Source organism: Penaeus monodon, chromosome 2, assembly GCF_015228065.2.
Source record: "Penaeus monodon isolate SGIC_2016 chromosome 2, NSTDA_Pmon_1, whole genome shotgun sequence".
Taxonomy (NCBI): domain Eukaryota; kingdom Metazoa; phylum Arthropoda; class Malacostraca; order Decapoda; family Penaeidae; genus Penaeus; species Penaeus monodon.
The window spans coordinates 4,730,240-4,741,244 of NC_051387.1; positions in this window are offsets into that span (position 1 = coordinate 4,730,240).

The window sequence follows — 11,005 nt, forward strand, 5'->3', positions numbered from 1 at the left end:
AAAATAAGAGAAAAAGAGAGAGAGAGAAAAAAACGAAAAACGAAAAAAAAGGACGATATTCCGTTTTCTTTTCGGCCGCGAATAGAAAACGGTAATTTGGTGAAGTGCCGGATTATTTTTTTATAGTCTGTGTGTGGCTGGATTAAAAGTAATTCGAGAATTTATTTATGTAAGCTTTTTTATACACCATATTTCTTCCTCTATCTCCGTTTTTATGCTTCCTCTGTCGCCGTCATTTATTATTTTAATTTAATTTATGTCTCTTCTTTCTTTCTTTCTTGTCTGTTAGTGTAAGGATAAGGAAATGAAGCATGTGTTTAACATTTTCATTTCCAAAGAAAACGGATCCGTATTCTATTTTTTTTTCTTCTCCTTCGGAAATCGAAAGGAGAGAAAACCAAAAATCTTTAGACACACGACCCCTTCATCCGAGCCAATCTCCTCGCCTCATAAAAACCTCCCGAAACGTAGGAATCCCGGCAAACATAAGTATGGCTTAGAGAATATATTTCCCCCTCCCTCCTCCCGCCCAATGCCCCTCCCTCCCCGACGTGACACAACCTCCGCCCGTGTCTCATCTTTCCTCAGTTGCAGACACGATGTTTGGTCACGGCGCTTGCCTCGCCCCCGCGCGTTCGATCAACCGGATTGCTGTGTCTGCCTGAATCCGCATGCTTGTGACGTAACCTTACGCGAACGCTTTGTAGAAATCCCGCGAGGATCTCCGGGGAATTGCCTCGTCACACTTTGCTTTCCTGTGCATTCTCTTCGGTACCGTTAATGTAAATAGACTGTGAATAAAAAAGAAAGAAACATAGATAAAAAAAAAATGCGAAGAAATAACTAATTAATACAAACACCGAGCGTGAGAAAAGAAAATCAAGTCGTCCAGATATGACGTCATCAAGAACGACTTTTTTTTTTTTGTTACGAGTCGTCTTCTTTGACTCCTTATCCCACGACTGGTCAGTCACAAGTTCCGCCTCTCAAAGTGATTAAGGTTTATCCGTCACTAATCTTATTCAGCTGTTGCATTTTCCTGTGAACAAAGCCATTCGACCATATATTAAACAACTATCATACACTCTCAGACTTATACATTCTCTTTTTTTGTATGAAAATCCGTGTTTTATATCTATTCAAGTTTTTGACTTTGTTTAAATGTAGAGGGTCACTTTTCCTACATACATATCATTCTTATATATATTCCAAAGCAATATCTAAATACAAACGGTGATCATAATAAAAAAATAATCATTGTAATGATATCATTCATGATAATAATCAATATAATAACGAAGACAATAACAACAACAACAACAAACATGATAACAATAAAACAATAAGAAAAAAAAAAGAAATATGATAATCATAATAAAAAAATAATAAAGATAAGGAAAAAAGTTCCTGACCTGCCACTCAAAAGGTCAGAATATCAAGGTCAGGTCATGTGGCCAAACATCTTTATCTTTGGCCAAGTGACTTTTATGGCCATATCTCTGCAGCGGAGTCGTCGTCTCATTTCATAACAGCTTCTGTTTATCTTCATTTTTGTTCTTGTTACTTTCAGGAAGAGATGGAGAGGGTGGGACATATACCTATATATATATATATATATATATATATATATATATATATATATATATATATATATATATATATATATATATATATATATCTATCTATCTATCTATCTATCTATCTATCTATATATATATATATATATATATATATATATATATATATATATATATATATATATATATATATAAATAAATATAATATATATATATATATATATATATATAATATATATATATATTATATATAATAAACATTTATGAAAACCCCTTATATATGTATATTATCAATTATTTATCTTTTCTATCTACCCATTATCTATCTACACACACCCCACCCCTACACACACACACACACCCCAACACAAAACAACACACCCCACACCCCACACACATAATATATATATATATATATATTATACATAACTATAAATAAAATATATATAAGAAAAGGGAGAGAGGGGGAGAGAGGGAGAGATGGAGAGAGGGGGGGAAAAGAGAGGGAGAGACAAACAGACAGAAAACAGAAAACCGGACAGAGAGGGGAAAGAGGGGAAAGAGAACAGAGGCACCGCCACCCTCAGGGAAACCCGCTGTGAGAGCGGCACCTCGAGACGTCTGCGGCACTAGTGGCACGCTCAGCGAAAAAAAATAACCCCCCCCCCGGAAGGGCGAGGAGAGGGGGGGGGAGGGAAGGGGGGGGAAGGGAGGGGAAGAAGGGAGGGAGGGAGGGGGGGAGGGAGAGGAGGAAGGGGGGGGAAGGGAGAGGAGGGGGGGAGGAAGGGAAAGGAGGGGGAGGGGAGAAGGAGAGGGGGGAAAAGGGGGAGAAGGAGAGGAGGGAGGGGGGAAGGGAGGGGAGAAGGGGAGAGGAGGGAGGGGGAGAAGGGAGAGGAGGAAGGGGGAGAAGGAGAGGAGGGAGGGGGGAAAAAAAGGGAGAGGGGGAGGGGGGGGGAGGGGGGGGGGGGAAGGGAGAGGAGGGGGGGGGGAAAAGGGGAGAGGGGGGAAAAAGAAGGGAGGGGGAGGGGGGGGGAGGAGGGGGGGGAAAAGGGGAAAGAGGGGGGGAGGGGGAAAAGGGGAGAGGAGGGGGGGGGAAAAAAGGGGAGGGGAGGGAGGGGGAGGGGAGAGGGGGGAAAGGGGGAGAAGGGAGAGGAGGGGGGGGGGGAGAAGGGAGAGGAGGGGGGGGGGGGAGGGAGAGGGAGAAAGGGAGAGGGAGAAGGGGGGAGGAGGGGGGGGGAGAAGGGAGAGGGGAGAAGGGAGGGAGGGGGGGGGGGGAGGGGGAAAAAGGGAGGGGGAGGAGGGGGGGGGGAAAAGGGGAGGGGGAGAAGGGAAGGGGGGAGGGGGAGAAGGGAGAGGGAGAAGGGAGAGGAGGGAGGGGGAGGAGGGAGAGGGGGGGGGGGGGGAGGAGGGAGGGGGAAAAAGGGAGAGGGGGGAAAGGGAGAGGAGGGGGGGGAGGAGGGAGGGGGAGAAGGAGAGGGAGAAGGGAGAGGGGAGGGGGGGGGGAGAAGGGAGAGGGAGAAGGGGGAGGAGGGAGGGGGGGGAAGGGAGGGGAAAGGGAGGGGGAGAAGGGAGAGGGGGGAGGGGGGGGAGGGGAGGGGGGAAAAGGGGAAGAGGAGGGGGGGGGAGGGGGGAGGGGGAAAAGGGGAAAAGGGAAAAAGGGAGAGGGGGGGAGGGGGGGGGGGGGGGGGGAAAAAGGGAGAGGGGGGAAGGGGGAGGGGGGGAGAGGGGGGAGGGGGAGAAGGGGGGAGGGGGGGGGGGGAGAAGGGGGGAGGAGGGGGGGGGAAAAGGGGGAGGGGGAAAAAGGGAGAGGGGGGGGGGGAGGAGGGAGGGGAGGGAGGGGAGGAGGGAGGGGGAGGAGGGGGGGGAGAAGGGAGAGGAGGGAGGGGAGGGGGGGAGAGGAGGGAGGGGAGGGGGAGAAGGGAGAGGAGGGGGGGGAAAGGGGGAGGGGGAGGGGAGGGGGGGGGAAAAGGGGGAGAGGGGGGAAAGGGGGAAGAAGGGAGAGGAGGGGGGGGGAAAAAGGGGGGGGAAAAGGGGAGAGGAGGGGGGGGGGAGGAGGGAGAGGGGGGAGGGGGAGAAGGGAGGGGAGGGAGGGGGGAGGGGGAGAAGGGAGAGGAGGGAAGGGGGAGGGTGGGGGGAGGGAGAAGGGAGGGGAAAGGGGGGGGGAGGAGGGGAGGAGGGGGGGGGAGAAGGGAGGGGGAGGGAGGGGGGAGGAGGGGAGAGGAGGGGAGGGGGAGAAGGGAGAGGGGGAGGGGGGGGAAAGGGAGAGGGAGAAGGGGGGGAGGGAGAGGGAGAAGGGAAAGAGGAGGAGGGGGAGAAGGGAGAGGAGGGAGGGGGGGAGAGGAGGGAGGGGGAGGGGGGGGGAGGGGGGGAGAGGAGGGGAGGGGGAGAAGGGAGAGGAGGGAGGGGGAGAAGGGAGGAGGAGGGAGGGGGGGAGAAAGGGGGAGGGGGAAAAGGAGGGGGAAAGAGGGGGGGGGAGAGGAGGGGGGGGGGAAAGGGGAGAGGGGGGAAGAGGGAGAAGGAGAGGGAGAAGGGGGGGAAGGAGAGGGGGGGGGAAAAGGGAGAGGAGGGGGGGGGAGAAGGGGAGAGGGGGGGGGGGGGGGAGGAGGGAGAGGAGGGAGAGGGAGGGGGAGAGGAGGGAGGGGGAGAAGGGGGAGAGGAGGGGGGGGGAGAAGGGGGGAGGAGAAGGGAGAGGAGGGGGGGGGAGGAGGGAGAGGGGGGAGGGGGGGAAGGGAGAGGGAGGGGGGGGGAGAAGGGGGAGAGGAGGGGGGGAAAAGGGGGAGAGGGGGGAGGGGGAGGAGGGAGGGGGAAGGGAGGGGGGGGGGGAAAGGGGGAGAAGGGGGGGAAGGGGAGGGGGAAAAGGGGAGGGGAGGGGGGGGGGAAGGGGGGGAGGGGGGGGGGGGAGGGGGGGGGAGGGGGGGGGAGGGGGGAGGGGGAGAGGGAGGGGGAAAAGGGAGAGGAGGGAGGGGGAAAAGGGGAGAGGGGGGGGGAGGGGGAGAAGGGAGAGGGGGGAGGGGGAGGGGGGAGAGGGGGGAGGGGGGGGAGGGGGGGAGGAGGGGGGGGGGGAAAAGGGAAGGAAAAGGGAGGGGAGGGAGGGGGGAAAAAAAGGGGAGAGGAGGGGGGGGGAGAAGGGGAGAGGAGGAGGGGGGGGAGGGAGGGGGGGGGAGGGGGGGGAAAAGGGGAGAGGAGGGAGGGGGAGAAGGGAAGGAGGGAGGGGGGAAGGGAGAGGAGGGAGGGGGAAAGGGAGGGGGAGAAGGGGGAGGAGGGAGGGGGAGGAGGGAGGGGAGGGAGGGGGAGAAGGGAGAGGAGGGAGGGGGAGGAGGGAGGGGGAGGAGGGAGAGGGGGGAGGGGAGAAGGGAGAGGAGGGAGGGGGAGGAGGGAGAGGAGGGAGGGGGAGAGGGAGAGGAGGGAGGGGGAGAAGGGAGAGGAGGGAGGGGGAGGAGGGAGAGGGAGAAGGGAGAGGAGGGAGGGGGAGGAGGGAGAGGGAAAAAAGGGAGAGGAGGGGGGGGAGGGAGGGAGAGGAGGAGAGGAGGGAGGGGGGAAGGGGAGAGGGGGGGAGGGGGAAAAGGGGGAGAGGGGGAAAGGGGGGAAAAAAAGGAGAGGAGGGGGGGGGAGGGGGGGAGAGGGAGAAGGGAGAGGAGGGGGGGGAAAAGGGGAGAGGAGGGGGGGGGAGAAGGGAGGGAGGGAGGGGGAGGGGGAGGGGGAGGGGGGGAGGGGGGGGAGGGGGGAGGGGGAGGGGGAGGGGGGAGGGGGAGAGGGGGGAAAGGGGGGGAAGGGGGGAAGGGGGGGGAGGGGAGGGAGAGGAGGGAGGGGGAGGGGGGAGGGGGAGGAGGGAGAGGAGGGGGGGGGAGGGGGGAAAGAGGGGGAGGGGAAAAGGGGAAAGGGGAGGGAGGGGGAAAAGGGGAGGAGGGAGGGGAGGGGGGGAAGGGAGAGGAGGGGGGGGAGAAGGGAGAGGGGGGAGGGGGGGGAAGGGAGGGAGGGAGGGGGAAAAGGGAAAGAGGAGGGAGGGGGAGGGGGGAGGGGGAGAAGGGAGAGGGAGGGAGGGGGGAGAAGGGAGAGGGAGGGAGGGGGAGGAGGGAGAGGGGGAGGGGGAGGAGGGGGGGGGAGGAGGGAGGGAGGGAGGGGGAGAAGGGAGGGGAGGGAGGGGGAGAAGGGAGAGGGAGAAGGGAGAGGAGGGAGGGGGAGGGGGAGAGGAGGAGGGGGGGAAAGGGAGAGGGGGGCAGGGGGGAGGGGAGGAGGGAGAGGAGGGAGGGGGAAGGAGGGGGGGGGGAGGAGGGAGAGGAGGGAGGGGGAGAAGGGAGAGGAGGGAGGGGGAGGAGGGAGAGGAGGGAGGGAAAAGGGAGGGGAGGGGGGGGGGGAGAGGGGGGGGGGGGGAGAAGGGGGGGGAGGGAGGGGGAAAGGGAGGGGGAGGGAGGGGGAGGAGGGAGGGGGAGGAGGGAGAGGGGGAGGGGGGGGGGAGGGAGAGGAGGGGGGGGGAGGGAGGGAGGGGGAGGAGGGAGAGGAGGGAGGGGGAGAAGGGAGAAGAGGGGGGAGAAGGGGAGGAGGGAGGGGGAGAAATAGGGAGGGAATGCAGAAGAGGGGGGGAGGGAGAGGAAAGGAAAGGAGGGGGAGTTAAAGAAAAGAGAAAAAGGGAATAATGAAAATTTAAAAAATTAAAATATTTAAATTTTTTTTTGTTTTCCTAATCGTATTTTTATTTTATTTTTATTATTATTATTATTATTTTATATTTTATTATTATTATTATTATTATTATTATTATTATTATTATTATTATTATTATTAGGGTTTTACGGGGGTTTTCTCTTCGATATCGGACGTATGTGCGTTTTTTTTTTTTTTTATTTTTTTAAGAGTGTATGTGGGGGTTTTTTTGGTACATGAAATTTTGAGGTGCATGTGTAGGGGGTCGATTGGGTGTTTGGGGGCGTATAAAATATATGGGTGTGTTTTAAGGGTGCATGGGGAGGAGGGGCTGTGTGTATGACGCGGGATATAAAAAGGGGGTTGTAAATGTACGGGGTCCTTTAAATTTATGTATGAGTATGATGTATGTATGTGTACTTTTTTCTGCGACTGACGCATGTAACTGATTCCACACAAGGCACGTTTTTTGTTTAAAAATGTTTTACATATTTAAAAATATCATTTACTTATCATACAGAACTGAAACGTACACACAGTAGAATAAGTATACGTACACGGTCTCATTTACATACATTTTTAAAGTACTTTTGCAGTTTAAAAATGTACAATTACCACAAAACACCAAACCCCACACACACACAAAACACACACCCCACCCAAAACCACACACACACCACACCACATATAAAATAAAATTTATTATATTATATATATATTTTATATATTATATAAATATAATATTATATATATATATATATATATATAATTTATTATAAAAATCTAACTGTCTATCTATCTTTAAAAAATGTAACTATTTTTTATAAATATCGTTAAACTCTAAAATATGTATATTATGTTACTTAAAATTTTATATACAAATATATAATTTATATGTATAAAAATTATTTAAAATAAAATATATTTAATATATATATTTTAAAATTTTATATAATATTTTATACATACATATATATATATATATATATATATATATATTTTTTTAAATTATATATAAAATTTTATATTTATATATATATATTTTATATATAAAATTATATGTTGTATTTTTTATATATTATATTAAAATATTAAAATATATATATTATTATATATATTTTAATATAATATCATATTAAATTTTTTAAAAAAATATTTTCCCCCCAAAACTTGGGTATAATATATATATATATATATATATATATATATATAAAAATTTATATATATAAAAGATTATATATATATGTTTTAAATTTATATTTTATATAATATTATATATATATATATATAGAATATATTTTTATATTTATATATTTATATTATCCTATCTTTATATTAATATAGTAATTATATAAATATATATATATATATTAATATATATTTTATTATTTTTAAAAAAAAGGAATATATAAATATAGATATACAAATAATATAATATAAAATATAATATATATAATATATATATATATAATATTAATATTTATATAAATTATTATATATTTTAAAATATAATATATAATATATATATATATATATATAATAAAATATAAAACCCCCAACAACAACAAAAACACACATATTTTATAAATTTTATTAAAATATAATCTTATATATATATAATATATATAGATTATAGAAAATATAATATTTACATATGTGAATAATATTAAATATACAAAATTATATATATATTTTTATATATATATATAAAATATATATTATTTATATATAATATATATATATTTGTATTAAAATATTTTACACAAAACACACACCCTATATTTTTGTATATATTATATAAAATAAAATTTTATATTTTATATATTATATATAGATATAAAAATTATATAAATAATAAAAAATAAATTGTATAAAATAATATGTATGTATGTATGTGTGGGGTATGTGTATTTATTTGGGGGCATATTATATATATATATAATATTTTTTTATATATAAAATAATATATATATTAGTTTTATAAGGAAATAATATATATATATATAAAAATTTAACCCCACACACAACAACACACACACACACACACAAACACACACACCCCAAAAACACCCCAAAACACACACACACATTATTTAAAAAAAATATAAAATATATAAAATATATTATATAATATATATGTGAATATATTATATTATATTATATATATATATTTTAATATAATATTTAATTTTAAAATATATATATTATATATATATATATATAAAATAATATATATACATATTTAAAATGTATATATAAATTTAAAATACTATAATTTTCATATTAATAATATATATAATATTATATATATTTTTATATATATTATATATTTTATATAATTTATAATATATTTTATATTACAAAAGAGAGAAAAAAGAAAGGAGCGAGAGGAGGGGAGAAGGGGCAGGAGGAGAGAGAGAGAAAGGGTAGTAGATAGATCGTAGATAGATAGATAAAAGAAGGAGGGGGGGAGATGAGAGGGAGAGGAGAAGGAGAGAGAGAGAGAAGAGGGAGAGAGAGAGAGAGAAAGAGAGAGAGAGAAAGAGAGAGAAAAAAAAGGAAAGAGGGAAAAATTTTATAATATTATATTTTTTTTAAAATATATATATATATATAGATAGATAGTAGTAGATAGAAAAGGGGAGAGAGAGAGAGAGAGGGGAGAGGGGGAGGGGAGAGAGAGAGAGAGGAAAAAGATAGATAGATAGATTAATAGAGAGAGAGAAGAAAAGAAAGAGGAGAGAGGGGGAAGGGGAGAGAGGAGAGGAAGGGGAGAGAGAGAGAAGGGGATTGGGGGGGAGAGAGAGAGGAGAAAAGAGAGAAAGAAAAAGAGAGGGATAGTAGATAGATAGAAAAGAGAGAGAGAAAGATAGAAAAGATTAAAATAGATAATAAAATAGATGATAGAAAAGAGAAAAGAGAGAGAGAGAAGGGGGAGAGAGAGAGGAAAAAAGAGGAAAAAAAAAGAGAAAGAGAAAGAGAGAAGATAGATAGATAGAGAGAGAGAGAAGAAAGAAAAAATAGATAGATAAATAGATAAAGAGAAAGGAGAGAGACGAAGAGAGAGAGAGTGAGAGAAGAGGGGGAGAGGAATTTAGAAGAAGGGGGAGAGGAAAAGAGAGGGAGAGAGAGAGAGAGAGAGATAGAGATAGATAGATAGATAGATAGATAAAAGAAAAAGGAGAGGAGAGAGAGAAGAAGGAAAAAGGGGCGGGGAGGGGGGAGAGAGAGAGAGAGGGAATGAGGGGGAGAGGGGAGAAAAGAGAGGGAAGAGAAGGAGGAGGGGAAAAGAGAGACGAGAGGAGGGAAAAGGGAGGGGAGAGAGAGAGAACGGGAGAGACTGAAAGAGAGAGAGATAGAAAAAAGGGGAGAGAGAGAGAGATGAAAAAGAGGATGGAGAGAGGAGGGGGGAGGGGAAAAGGGAAAAGAGAAGAGAGAAAGAGAAAAAGAGAGAAGAAAAAAAAGAGGAAAAAAGAGAGGAAAAAAGAAAGATATAATAATATATATTATATATATATATATATTTTATAGATAGAAAATAGATAGATAGTAGATAGATATATAGATAGAGAGAGATTTGATAGATAGATAGATAGAGGGGGATAGATAGATAGATAGATAGATAGATAGATGATAGAGAAAAGAGAGAGAAGAAGGGGAGAAGAGAGAGAGAGAGAGAGAGAAAAAGGGGAGAGAGAAAGGGGGAAGGGAGGGGAGAGAGAGAGTTTTGAGGGAAAAAGAGAGAAAAAAAAAGAGAGAAAAAAGAAAGAGAGAGGGGAAAAGAAAATAGATAGAAAAGAGGAGAAAAATAGATAGATAGAAAAGATAAATAGTAGACAGATATTAAAATAGAAAGAAGAGAGGAGAGAGAGAGAGGGCGGGAGAGAGAGAGAAAAGGGGAAAAAAAAAGGGAGAAAGAGAAAAAAGGGGATAGATAGATAAAATAGGAGGGGAGAGAAAAAAAAGATAGATAAAAAGATAGATAAAAAGAGAGAGAGAGAGAGAGAGAGAGAGATGGGGGAGGAAGAGAGAGAAAAAGAAAAGGGAGAGAGAGAGAGAGAGAGAGGGGGGAGATTAAAAAGATAGATAGATAAAAACTAAAAAGGAGAGATGGAGAGAGGGGAGAGAGAGAGGGAAGGGAGAGAGAGGAGGGGGCGGGGGGGAGAGAGAGAGAGAGGGAGGGGAGAGAGAAGAGAGAGGAAAGAAAAGATAGATAAAATAGATAGATAGATAGATAAAGAGAGAGAGAGAGGAAGAGATAGATAGATTTTAAAAGTAGATAGATAGTAGAAGATTTGATAAAAGAGAGAGAGAGAGAAAAGAGAGAGAGGGGAGAGGAGAGAGGAGGAGAGGGGAGGGAGAGAGAGGGGAGAAAGGGGGGAGAGAGAGGAGAAGGGGAAAAGGGGAGGAGAGAGAAAAAGAGGAAAAAAAGGAAAAGAAAGAGAAAGATATAATATAAATATTTTATTAGATTTTGTAGATAGATAGATATTAGGAGAGATAGATAAATAAAATAGATAGTTAGATTTGATAGATAGATAGATTTGAGGAGAGAGAAGGGGAAAATGAAGAGAGAGAGAGAGAGAAGAGAGGGGGAAGAGGGGAAAAGAGAGAGAGAGAGAGAGAGAGAGAGAAAAAAAAAGAGAAAGAAAAGAGAGAGAAAATAGATAAAATAGAAGAGAGAAAAGAAAGATAGAAGATAGATAGATAGATAGATTTGATAGATAGAAAGAGAGAGAGAGAGGGGGAGGGAGAGAGAGAGAAAGAGAGAGAAAAAAAAAAGAGAA